The sequence below is a fragment of the Adiantum capillus-veneris genome, chromosome 20 (assembly GCF_014529385.1).
Source record: "Adiantum capillus-veneris isolate H3 chromosome 20, ASM1452938v2, whole genome shotgun sequence".
NCBI lineage: Eukaryota > Viridiplantae > Streptophyta > Polypodiopsida > Polypodiales > Pteridaceae > Adiantum > Adiantum capillus-veneris.
This window is the reverse complement of record NC_140950.1, coordinates 705,835-719,991: the sequence shown is the minus strand read 5'-3', so window position 1 is coordinate 719,991 and position 14,157 is coordinate 705,835.

Genomic DNA, 14,157 nt, shown 5'->3' with positions numbered 1-14,157 from the left:
TTCCATGTAGCAATTTGTGGAGAAGGATGGAAGAACTCCAAGTGCCAAGTGAGTTTATGCTTGCGGTTTCTCGAATCTATGAGAAGGTGATTTGTCAATTGCGCATGGGAATAGAAATTTCAGAACTTTTTGTAAGCACTATTAGGGTTAAACAAGGATGTCCATTGTCACCAACTCTCTTTGGTCTATGCATTAATCAATTGGAACAAATGGTACTTAACTTTATGCAAGAAGAAGGCATTGAAGAGTCACTATTTGCAATGCGGTAATCATGCTTTTGTTGTATGCGGATGATGTAGTGCTTCTAGCACAGACTTTAGAAGATGTAAAAAAGCTTATGGTTGTCCTTGAGAGCTTTTGCTTGCATAGTGGGTTGATTGTGAATGAGTCCAAAACAAACGTTATGCTTGTGAAAACCAACCATAAGGAGAAGCCATGCATTGTGTACAACAATGAGACACTTGACGTTGTTGAGAGCTTTAACACTAGGTTGGTAATGGGACACTTTTATGTACTGTTTGGAATATCAATTTCATCTTTAACCTTGTCCTTGCACAACATTTCACAACCTAAACTGTGTGAAAAAACGGGTCCTGTTTTTGACTTTTTGCAACTATACCACTCTAGAATTCATGTTTGTGAGGTCTATAATGCTAGAGAACTATCTTTAGTAGTCCTCAACATGTCCTGATGCTTCGAGGGAGAAATAATTGTTAAAGTTGTAAGTTATGACCAAATTACAAAAATTGTCAAATCCTGTTTTTTAGCCAATTTTAGCTCTTCTATGATTTTTTTGGTGGCTTTCATGATATCCAAATGCAGTTTTGATTTTCTATGCCACATATTGTAACATAAAGCTAATGTTCCTTGAGTTTTGGGGCACCTAATACCCTATTTTGCATAGTAGACAACGATGGTTGATTTTTTCAATTATAGAAGAAAACGAAACATTCTAGTATATCAAGTATAGCTTTTTCAATATTGTTATTTTCTTGTGACAACTACATGCATTTTGAAGGTAGTAACTATATCTAGTCATAAGGATCAAATTTGGCTAGATATTGAATAGTTTTTATGGGATTCTATAACTCATAATGTTGAACCCAGTTTTTTCATGTTTGCTGTATTTAGCACTTCATCTTTGTCCCCAAGATTCCCCTTGGTAAGAGATGTGTTATTCTTTTGACATGATCCATGGTTCCTTATAAACCTAAAGGACAATAGGGAACTAAGAAAACATGCTTATATTATTTGTGTTGAGCGTGGCTATAGAAACTTTGATGATAGGTTTGCAGAATGGTAAAAATTCAACTTTTTTGTACCTATTTCTTTTGGCAAAACAAAAAATAGTGAGTGAGAATCAATCATATGTTCTGATCACCAACCCATTGAAGTTAACTAGGGAATTTATCTCAAGTCCTACAAAAATCCCTAATCTTATTTTTATGCAACAAAACGTAAGAAATGACTGTTTTGATGAAAATGTATTGGTCCATCAACTTTGGAGGCTTGGTGTGACCAAAAGATGAGAAATTTTACAAGTTTCTTGTTTTTTCCATGTGTAGTAGGCCTTGAACTATAACCTCATGAAAGGATTTTACAAAATGAGTGGATCTACTATGGTTTTGGAGGTTTTTTCAAAACCCTGAAAGGACACTTTTATGTCCTGTTAGGTTACCAACCTAGTGTTAAGTACCTTGGCCTTGAGGTTCCATCCAATCACAAGTGGCATGAATGTGTTGTGCGTTTTTTTGGAAGCGGGAAAGAGAGCATATTATGCATTTGAGAACATGTGTAATGCGGGAAACATCACGTAATGGGTTCTCAGAAGTATCTTTTTGATGCATTGGTGACACCGGTTCTTCTTTATGGAGTTGAAGTGTGGGGCGGGAGCATCTCAAAGTCTACTTGGAAAGAGTTTGAGAATGTCAAAAAGTGTTTTCTTACAAACTTTCTCCAAGTTAAGACACAAAAACCATATATACTCCTACTTCTTGAGGCGGGATCTCTTCCAATTGAGGTTATGGGCATGGAAAGGGTTGTGGAGTACTTGATAAAGATGCGTCAAAACCCCTCACATCGACTTCCTACAATTGCATGGGAAGCAAGCAAAAAAGTTCAAAATACACAGAAAAGCAAGATCTACCACACACTACTAGAGTGCTCAGCTTTTGGTCACATCTGAATTTGCTTCTCCCACATTTTCAGGCATAACTTAGACCTACACATTTTCCTCTCCCAATCACAGTGTGGGCTCTCCATTGCGACTCTCATCACCACAATTTTGGAGCATCAAGAGTCACTCATCATCCATACACATACTACATCAAATGTAACTTTGGTCCCATAGGTCATATTTGACCTCCAAGGACGATAATAAAATCTCTCTCTCTCTCTCTCTCTCTCTCTCTCTCTCTCTCTCTCTCTCTCTCTCTCTCTCTCTCTCTCTCTCTCTGTGTGTGTGTGTGTGTGTGTGTGTGTGTGTGTGTGTGTGTGTGTGTGTGTGTGTGTGTGTGTGTGTGTGTGTGTGTGTGTGTGTTTGTGTGTGGTTCATCTCTTCCTGCATCCTTGTCCACTTCTTCCTAAATCTTGCTTCCTCTCTCTCTTTCTCTTGTCCCCTCTCTCTCTCTCTCTCTCTCTCGCTCTCCTCGTCAAAATCTTTGTCAATCTCCCCCAACTCTCTCTCTCTCTCTCTCTCTCTCTCTCTCTCTCTCTCTCTCTCTCCTTTGTCTGTGGCTTCCTCATTCTCCTTTATCACACTATCTTCCCCTTCTGAACACTCTCATTAGCTCTATGTACCTCCCTCTCTTACTCTCCCCTCAAGCCCTTTGTTTTGTTCATCTAGTCAAACCTTTAGTGAGGATGTTTCTCTTCACTCTCCTTTAGTGAGTGAGCTCGGTCCTCTCTCTCTCTCTCTCTCTCTCTCTCTCTCTCTCTCTCTCTCTCTCTCTCTCTCTCTCTCTCTCTCTCTCTCTCTCGTTTTGCCCACATGGTCAAAACTTTAGTGACTATTTCTCTCAACACTCCCTAAGTGACTTAGTTCTGGTTCTCTCTCCCTCTCATGGTATCTTGAAAGCAATAGTACATCCTTCCTAGTGTTTCGAAAATCTTAGAGAGTTTTGGGAAGTTTGTATCGAGATAGGTGTATTTGTCTTTATACCAAGATTTTTGTTTGAAGTAAATCTCTCTCTCTCTCTCTCTCTCTCTCTCTCTCTCTCTCTCTCTCTCTCTCTCTCTCTCTCTCTCTCTCTCTCTCTCTCTATCTATCTATATATATATATATATATATATATATATATATATAATGGGTATAAATTGTTATCATCAGTATCAATGATGTAGTAAACTTAAACTCACCCATGTCTGTGTAGTTGTATCTAATTTTAACAATAAGATAAACTACACAAATCAAAACAATTGTATCCAAACCCCTTGAAAGCTTTTTTTGAACAAAATTAAACCCGAATGAGTTTTTCTTGAAGAATTAATCATTTCAAAATTCTTAAGTAAATTCAAATAATCCCATAATTCTTTTAAATATTTCATGTGAAACTATAATTATTTTTACCTTCACAAAAACAGATAAACCTAAACTCAAACATCTTCTTTTTAAGATTTGTTCGATGATCTACCAATTCCATAAGAAAATCTTGATTTCCATAGACTCTATCTATCACTTTACCACATAAAATTTTGACATAGTTATTCTAACTTTCTATTAATTTATTAGAATTTTCCTTAAGCCTTTTAATTTTAATGGATCCTACTATTTTAGTTTCAATCCACCTATTCATAAAAGGAGTTAAATTATATATCTATATATGTGTATATATATATGTATGTATATATATATATATATATATATATATATATATATATATATATATATATATATATATATATATATATATATATATAGTATGTATATGTATCTCTCTCTCTCCCCCTCTCCCTCTCTCTCTCTCTCTCTCTCTCTCTCTCTCTCTCTCTCTCTCTCTCTCTCTCTCTCTCTCTCTCTCTCTCTTCCTTTGGCATGAGTTGTATATCCACTCAAGCGTATGAGATGCATTACATAGTTTTAAGAAGATTGGCTCTAGACTAACCAAAGCCCCAAGTTTTGACCATACAACTAAATCTTGGGGCTTGCAGTAGGTTAAGGAGAGTCTAGAAGACTTGCAATTCAAGTTTTATCTTTTCTAAGCAAGTGTGACTTGGAACCACAAGGATCCTCGGTCACAAAACTCATAAGGTGTTTCTAAACACCACCCATGTATGAAAGATTTTATCATTGATTTGAACAACCTCCAGGTTACCATAGCATGAGCAAAAAATTCCCACATAGAGTATATGCGCTTGTTAGCAAGGTTTATTTAGGTTCCTTGATAAGACAAACTGGAGAAAGAATGCATACTTCACCAAGTTCCAAATTAATGAAATTCCCAAGCAAACTTGATCCATTTCAATTTGCAATTACCAAATTGTCTCTAAAGTCCCAAACTCTTAAAAAAGATGTTTATGGCTCATACCTGCCAATTTAGCGCATAGTATGGGCCTTGACCATACAAACCATATCCAAACTTTGCATGGGTGGGTGATGGTTCTCACCCCCATTCTTGTCAAGTTTGATGGCCATCAACATTTTTTGGGCTTTGTGGACCCATACGATCCGTTAAACTGGGCCATATGGCTCCTAGTATGGGCCCACCCACGGATGGCAATGAAACTTTGCAATAGTGGGGGATACATGCTTCCCCCAACCGTTGCAAGGTTCCATTGCCATCGGATGTTTTTTGGGGGGTCTTGAACCATACGATACATTAAATTGGATTGTATGGCTCATACTGCTAGATTTAGGGCATAGTATGGGCCTCAACCAGCCAAAGCATATTGCATAACCATATCAAATGGCTATGGAACTTTCCACTAGTGGAGGAATGTTTCTCACTTCCACTCATGTAAAGTTACATGGCAATCAAAGGTCGTTTGGATATGGTATTGAACCATACTATGTACTAAATTGGGCCATATGGCTCATACAGGCCAATTTAGCGATAGTATGGGTCTTTGTTATGATTTAGGCCAACTAGTTAGACACCCATCACATTGATCGTACTAATATTACCTATTTTTTTAATCATATAGAGCAATAAGGAGTAGTAAGGTAATTTTGAACCCTCATTGAGAGCTCCACCTCTCCCTCTCTCTCTCTCTCTCTCTCTCCCCCCCCCCCCCCCCCCCTCCCCGCACATGCAATGCAATCACGCACTCGTCAAATATGTACATTTCCACATTCTTGACCACACAACCCATACGCATTGATATGGAACTTTGCATTAGTGGAGGAATGATGCTCACCCCCACCTACTCAAAGTTTCATGCCATCAAACGTTGTCTTAACATTACATTGGTGGAGGAATGATGCTCACCCCCACTTGTGCAAAGTTCCATGTCCATCAAGCAGTGTCTTAACATTCAAAAAATCATACCATGCACTAAATTGGGAAGTATGGCTCATACAACCCAATTTAGTGCATAATATGGGCTTCGACCACCCAAACCATCTTGGATGGCTATGGAAATTTGCATGGGTAGGAGGATGGTACTCATTCCCACTCGTGAAAAGTTTCATGGCCATCAAAATTTTTTTGGGTGTTCATGATCCATACCATGTGCTAAATTGTATGGTATGGCTTCTATAGCACAATTTACCACATAGTATGGACCTTGACAACCCAAACCAGGATGAATATGGAATTTTAAAGGATTTTGCTTACCTCCACAAGTGCAATGTTCCATGGACATTGAATGTTTTTTGGGCGGTCTGGACCCATACTACATTGCGCTAAATTGGGTCGTACGACTCATACGGACCAATTTAGTGTGTAGTATGGGCTTTGACAACCCAAAATGTATTGGATGGTTATGGCACTTTTCAAGGGTGGGAAAATGGTGCTTACTTCCATCCGTGCAAAGTTCCATGGCCGTCGGATGCTGTTTGATGTTTACGACCCATACCATGCACTACATTGGGCCATATGGCTCATACAGTCAGATTTAATGAATAGTATGGGCCTCAACACTTCAAACCATATTGGATGGCTATGGAAATTTTCACGGGTTGAGAAATGTTACTCACCCCAGGCCGTGCAAAGTTTGATGGTCATCGGATGTTGTTTAGGCATTCTTGACTTGGCGGTATGACGTATATGAGCCAATTTAGCATATAGTATGGGCCTTGACCACCCAAACTATATTGGATGTCTATGAAGCTTTACACAAGTAGGAAAATGGTACTCACCCCCACCCTTGCAAAGTTGGATGACCATCAAATGTTGTTTGGGTGGCGGTCTCAACCCATACCATGCGCTAAATTATGCATTATATGGGCCTTAAGTACCCAAAATATATCGGATGAATATGGAAATTTGCACGAGTGGGAGAATTTTTCTCACACCAAGGCATGAAAATTTCCATGGCCATCGGACATTGTTAGGTGGTCGCGACCCATGCTATGTGCTAAATTGGGTTGTATGGCTCATACATGCCAATTTAGCGTGTAGTATGGGCCTTGACCATCCAAACCATATTGGATAGCTATGGAAATTTTTATGGTTAGGAAAATGGTGCTCACCCCAACCCATGCAACAGATGTTGTTTGGGCATTCCCAATCCACCTCGACCACCCAAACCATATAGGATGGCTATGGCATTTTTCACGACTAGAAGAAACACTCTCACCCCCACACGTACAGAGTTCCATGGCTATCAAATGATTTTTGGATGTTATTGATCCATACCAAACACTAAATTTGGTTATATGGCTCATACGACGACCAAATCTAGCACATCATATGGGGGTTACCCACGTAAACAATATATAATGGCTATGGAACTCTGCACAGGTGGATAAATGATATTCACGCCACCCGTGCAAAGTGTGATGGCCATGAGACGTAGTTTGGGTGTTCTCAACCATACTCTACTCTAAAGTGGGTTGTATGAACCATATTGTCAGATTTACTGTATAATACGGGTCTATTCAATGCCTATAGAACTTTCTACAAGTAGGAGACTGGTGCTCACCCCTACCCATGCCAGGTTTCATAGCCATAAGTCAGGTTTCATACCCATGCCAGGTTTCATAGCCATAAGTCGTTGTTGCGACCCATACCATACGCTAAATTGGGAGGTATGGCTTATACAACCCAATTTGGCTCATAGTATGGGCCTTGACCACCCAAACCATGTTGGATGGTTATGGAAGTTTTCATAGGTGGGAGAATGTTGCTCACCTACACCTGTGAAAAGTTCCATGTCCATCAAAGGTTGTTTGGGTTCTCTTGACCCATACTATGTGCTAAATTGGGCCATATGTCTCATACGAGTCATTTTAGCACAGAGTATGGACCTTGACCACTCAAAACATGTTGGATAGCTATGAAACTCTACACAAGTGGGAAAATGGTGCTCACCCCCAACTGTGAAAATGCCCATGTCTATCAAACTTTGTTTGGGTGTTCCTGACCTATACCATGCACTACATTGTGTCATATAGCTCATATGGCCAGATTTAGAGCGTTGTTTGGGTGGTCCCGACCCATACTATGTCCTAATTGGGCCATATGGCCCAATTTAACGTATAGTATGGGCCTTGACCGCTCAAACCATATTGGATGGATATGGAACTTTGCATCGATGGAAAATATTTCTCATCTCCTACGATGCAAAGTTCCATGTCCATCGTTGTTTGGGCATTCACGACACATGTCATGTGCTAAATTGGGCCATATGGCTCATCTAACCAAACGTGCATAGTATGACCTCAACCACCCAAACCATATCAGATGGCTATGCAACTTTGCATGGGTGGAAGATTGTGCTCACCTCCATGCGTACAAATGTCTGTGGCCATCGAGCATTGTTTGGGAATTCTCGACCCATACCATTTGCTAAAGTGGGTTGTAGGGCTCATAGAAACAATTTAGCGTAAAGTATGGGCCTTGATCAAGCAAAAAATATTGGATAGCTATGGAAATTTTGTATGGGTGGGAAAATGGTGCTCATCCCAACCCGTGCAAAGTTCCATGGCCATCAAATGTTGTTTGGATGTTCTCAACCTGCCTCGACCACCCAAACAACTGATGGCTATGGGACTTTGCATGGGTGACGGGATGGTGCTCACCCTCATGGGTGCAATGTTTGGGCATTCTCGACTCATACCATGTGATAAATTGGGTTGTATGGCTAATATAGCTAGATTTAGTGCATAATATGAGCCACAACCACCTAAACCATATCGGATGGCTATGAAACTTGGTACAGGTAGGAGAATGGTGCTCTTTCGCACCCAATCAAAGCTCCATGGCCATCAAATGTTGTTTGGGTAGTCCAACCCATACTATGTGCTAAATGGATAGTATGGATCATACAAGAGAGTTTAGCGTGTAGTATGGGCCTTGACCATGCAAACCATATTGGATGTCTATGAAAGTTTGCAAAGGTGGGGAAATGTTTCTCACTCTCACCTGTGTAAAGTTTGATGGCCATCGCATGTTGTTTGGGTAGTCAGGACCCTTTTTTTTTTTTGCTAAATTGGGTCGTATATCTTATACATTTCAATTTAGTGCATAGTATGGGCCTTGACTACCCAAACCATAAATTGGCTCGTATGGCTCATATGGTAAGATTTAGGATGTAGTATGGGTCTCAACCAGCCAAAGCATATTGGATGGCTATGGAACTTTGCACAAGTTGGGGAATGATGCTCACCCCTACTTGTGAAAAATGCCATGGCCATTGGATGTTGTTTGGGCAGTCGCGACCCATACTATGTGGTAAATTTGGTTGTATGTCTCATACGAGCCAAGTTAGCACATAGTATGGGCATTGATCACCCTCCATATTGTATGCATATGGAATTTTTCATGGATAGGGAAATAGTATTCCACCTCACTCTTGTAGAGTTCAATGGCCATCAGGTGTTGTTTGAATAGTCTCGACCCATACTATGGACCGTATTTCTCATACAATCCAGTTTAGCACATAGTATGGGCCTTGATCGCCCAAACCATATTGGATGACTATGCAAATTAGCATGGGTGAAAAAATGGTGCTCACCCCCACCTATGCAAAGTATGATGACTATCAAATATTCTTTGGCGGTCCAATTTAACGCATAGGTGTGGCTCATACGGTCCAATTTAACGCATAGTATGGTCCTCGACAACCCAAACCATATGAGATGGCTATGGAACTTTTCATGGGTAGGGAAATTTATCTCACCCCCACTCGTGTAAATTTTCATGGCAATTGGACATTGTTTGAGAGTCTCGACCCATACCATGTGTCATGTGTCCAATTTAGTGCACATAATATGGGCCTTGACCACCCAAACCATATCCGATAGCTATGAAAATTTCCGTGAGTGAAAAAATACTACTCATCCCAATCGTTCAAAGTGTGATGGCTATCACATGTTTTTTGGGTGTTCTCAACCCATATTATGTGCTAAATTGGGCCATATGTTCATATCTAGCACATAGTATGGGGCCCTTGACCACCCAAACCATATTCGATGCCTATGTAACTTTGCACTAGTGAGGGAATGGTGCTCACCACCACCCATGAAATGTTCCATGTCCATGAGATATTGTGTGGGGACCATGCGCTAAATTCATTTGTATGGCTCATATGGTGTGGGACGGGTGTCTAACCTCACTCCTATCTTATTGCAGACATAGCGAGAACCACAAATATAATTGTCAATCCATGGGACGAAGCTAACTCGACTAGTGCATAGAGGCTACAAGAGGTTTTCAATCTCTTGGAAAACAACAAACAACTTGCATCTATCTCAAGCTACACTCAAATGACAGAAATCACTAAAAGCTAGTCGTTGATCGGCAAACAAATCAAATCCGTTACAGCATCAAACGACATCCAAACTTTATGAAACTTCTAGGACATGTTTATAAGACCCAATCACACATGCTTTTGGTCTCAAATCTCACTTTAGTCAAGTGAAAAATTGCGATTATTAACGACAGTGAGTTTTTGACCTAGTCGTTTTCGACCCAGATTGCATCTAAATGCTTAGCAATGATGCCCTAATACCCCGGCTATACTTAGTTTATGATTTTGAAGCTTAAATTCCTACTTATGATGAAATTAGGCCGCGGATCAGTGATGCCAAAAGCTATGGATTACCATGAAATGCTTACATCAATGCGTAGAGATCTCTCTTACCTACGGCACTGCAATGTGACAATCGGGCAGGGAGTAGGAAGCACGAGAAGGAGAGAAGTGAGCGCAGATAGCTCACACTGTGTTTATATTATCCAAAAATTAAAAAAATACTTACAAAAATTGGCTTTTATACCTTCGCCAAGGTTTTTATGGTCAAAACTAATAATTTGGGAGCTCTAACTAAAGACAGGTTGATACAATCTGGAAGCTTGTAGCCCCGGCTCATCAATTACATTGTTTATCTTGAAAGTAGGAGTTACAACATTCCTGACTCATCCAAATAATAAGTTTCTTACAAAATGAAAGCTCCAAAAAATGTTATCCGAGTTAGCTTGTTGTGTTAGCTTGATGCTAACATTCTCCCCCTCCTCGATTGTGTCCTCCCTTGACACAGCTTCATGGATTGAAGCAGTCTTCAGGTTGACGGCTGCTGGCGAGGTGATCTCTAAGCGCATGGAGTGCTTTCTCAGATCTGATTCTTCGTTCTTTGTTAAGAACTTGCAAGAACTGCATGGTGACTCTGTTTTTAAGCTCAACGACTGAATAGCCAACAAATCTGGATGTAAGGTTGCTTATCACATGGCCCAAATATCTTCATTCGCATTTGGCAAAAACATGCATATGGCGTAGAACCATAAAGGACTTCTTTTGAAGGCTGGCCACTTAAGTCATAACAGAGACCTTTGTTTCCTTTGAGGAAAGACATCCATGGTGCTCCGGCTTGCTCTGGCTCGTGAAAAACTTGAATGCAAGTGAGCAGCATTCTGCAAATCTTACACAACATGGCACATGAGAGGTCAGGGAGGCTCTTGAAGAAATTCATGGCACCTGTTAGGGTTTTCACCATGTATTATTTTGTTGTTGGTCACGTCTCTGGAGCTGGTAGTCGTGGATAGCCTTTGGAACCAAGTCAATGCTTTTCCTTCTAATGTCATTCCAAATCCCTTGAATTGAGTATGGAAATCAAATATGCGCTCGACTCTTAGCACTTGTTTAAAGCTTGATAAGTGGTCATATGGATCCCTAGATCCACTGTATTTTCTGATCCATTTTTGAAAATCAGTTGGTCTGACATGTCTATTTGGTTCAACTCCCGCTCTCCTGGCAGTTGTCCTGTTTCGAGTCCTTCAAACCAATCTGTTGAAAATAGTGACTCATGTAGCCATGGACTGGCTTTACTGTCACGCAGTTTTCTTTGTGATGAGGTAGTTTTGGGTTTTTTAACATTACTCTCAAAATATCTCTCTCGGAATTCATCTCTTGGAAAAGTTTATCGTCCTTGGCCCAATATCCAATCTCTTATAGAGTACCCTTGGTATTTTGTTTGTTCCACCTCCTCGGGACTCATCATAACAAAATTATTGTTATAACAATCCCTAAATAGGTAGGTTGGTAGATCTGGTGAACCCTTGTCTTTGATTTTGAAGATATAGATTATCTTCATGGGTGTTAACTGTCCTGATTTGGCATGAGAAGTCAGTAGAAGATCTTTGAAATTTCTATCCTCCCAATAATAGACTCTGATTCTTGAATTATCCATGCTAAGCCATTTCAAAGGCTTCAAATCAACTTGAACGTATCCCTTGAAATCTAAAGTCGGTGGTCCTTCTTTTGTTGTCATGTCTGGAATTATGGTATTTACTTCTAACCCCCATTTGTCTATCACGTCAGAGTTTTCAACTTGTAAATATTGAGTTTCGATTTTGTCCATGTATATTTTTCCTTGTTTGTTTGCCCTGATTTCCTCTTCAAACTCTATGTCATGGTCATCAATGTGAATGGCATACTCTTTATTAGGATCTAGGTAAACCTATGCTCCATGGTGATTAGTCTTATAAAATGTGAGTATATGCTTATATTGCATTGTCGTTCCAATTCCTGAATGAGTCGAATAGGAAGGCATCTCTAATGTTGATTCTGAAAAAGTGTCTGAGACTTCTTCAAAGATAGTGTCCACGTGATCTCCTTGATTCACACTCTCTTCGGTGGATACTCTACTAGCGGTCTCTCCAAATATACCTGGATTTGCTAGAATACGACCAAATCTAAGATTCATATAGACTTGGGAAGCCCTGGATAGAGTACTTACCATCAGATTGACTTGTTATCAGCTTCTTCCACTTGACGTGATTGCAACTCCTATCAAGCTTCCAATTCCTGCAACCTGATTTTTGTATCAGTTTTAATCAAGTTAGCTATTCTTTCACAAAGACTGTATAATTTTTTGCTAGCTATTGTGACTGGTCTATGTGTATCACTTCAAATTGAGCTAAGTGAGTCAGCAATTGAAACTTTCAGATTCTACTTTTGCAAAAAGCCAAAGGACTAATCTACAACCTGGAAACTGAGTGAACATGTACCAATTTTGATCCGATTGAAACCAAAATTGATCGGTGGCCTTGTATTATGTTGGTCTAACATTTTCCAAGCTCAAAATTCAAAAAGTTTGTCTCTGTGTATCAGAAGTAAAAAATCATGATTATTTTCTTTTCTCAAATTTTTACACTTTTTGGCTTGCTTTGCCAATTATTCAACTTTTTGATGTCTCTGGACAAGTTTCAGTGAGTTTGAAAAAAATTTGTTCAAGTTATCAACTGTTTCGTGTCCGCAGACTCAGTTTTTGAGAATTTGGTTTAAGTCTCACTTTTGTGATCCAAATCTCACTAAATTTGATTTATGTGGTCTACTTGATGTGCTTGACCTTGTGGTATACACAAATGTGCAAAAATGTCTAGTTTTGTAGCAGATGTAAATCGCGATTATTTACTCATGCTATTTTTATGCAATTTTTTGCCACAATCTTGACAAAAATTTGTTAAGCAGCTCAATTTAAGCTCCTTAGCCAAGTTTCATCAAGTTTGGTTAATCCCTGTTCAAATGGTCAACAGTTTTGTGTCTGCAGACCAACTTTGTAAATTTGGCCACAATTTTCACTTCAATGATCCAAATTTGATTTGTGGGCTTAATATGACATGCTAAAACTAGTGGTATGTTGGGTTGGTCAAAGAAATTGAAAAATGGAACAAAAGTAAATAATCATTATTTACTTCTGATAAATTTTTGCATCTTTTTGGTCAACTGAGCATGTACACTTCAATATAAGCCTATGAGTCAAATTTTATTGAGTTTGAACAAAATTTTCCCAATTTTCAATCAAGTTCTCGACAATCAGTACAAATTTTAGTTTTTACCAAGGTTTTGGTCAATTTGGTGATCCAAATTCTATGGGCCTTTACAAAAGATGTTTGTACACATGCATAGAGTTTCTGGTATCAACCTTGGGCACTTTTGAGCTGAAAGTAAATAATCACGATTATTTACTTTTGGCCTAAAATGAACATTTTTTTCAACTTTTTTAGTGGACAATCTTTTTATGAGCTATTTTAAGCCTCTTAGTCAAGTCAAAACTTAATTTGGCCTAAAATGTCAAAAAAAAAAGTAAATAATCTGAGTTTTTACAAACTCTTGAATTTTACCTCAAATATGTTCTTAAACTTACCCACTGGTTCATACAACTTTTAAAGCATAATCTCTAGTCGGATTCAGTGGTTGACAGTGTTTTGGTACTGTTTCAAGCCGTAGACCTGAAATTCTACAACTTCACATAAACAACTCTCAATTGATTCTTTTGGAGTGAGCAATGTTCTGAGATCCCACCTCGGATCCTACTTACTCTACTCCTAGATTCTACTGCAATGGGGTTGTGAAAAGTGTCCACAAACACTCGTTTTCTTGTTTTTTATGGTTTCTGAGCCTTGATCTAAAGACTTGTCTTGTCCATCAATCATTCTCAAATCCTAATCCAATCCTACAATTCTACAATCCTAAAAGGTACTTAGCAAGTACAACCTACTTCCAAGCTACCTCTACACAACAAAAGACGACAATCTTAAGCTATGCAGTTTTAAAAAG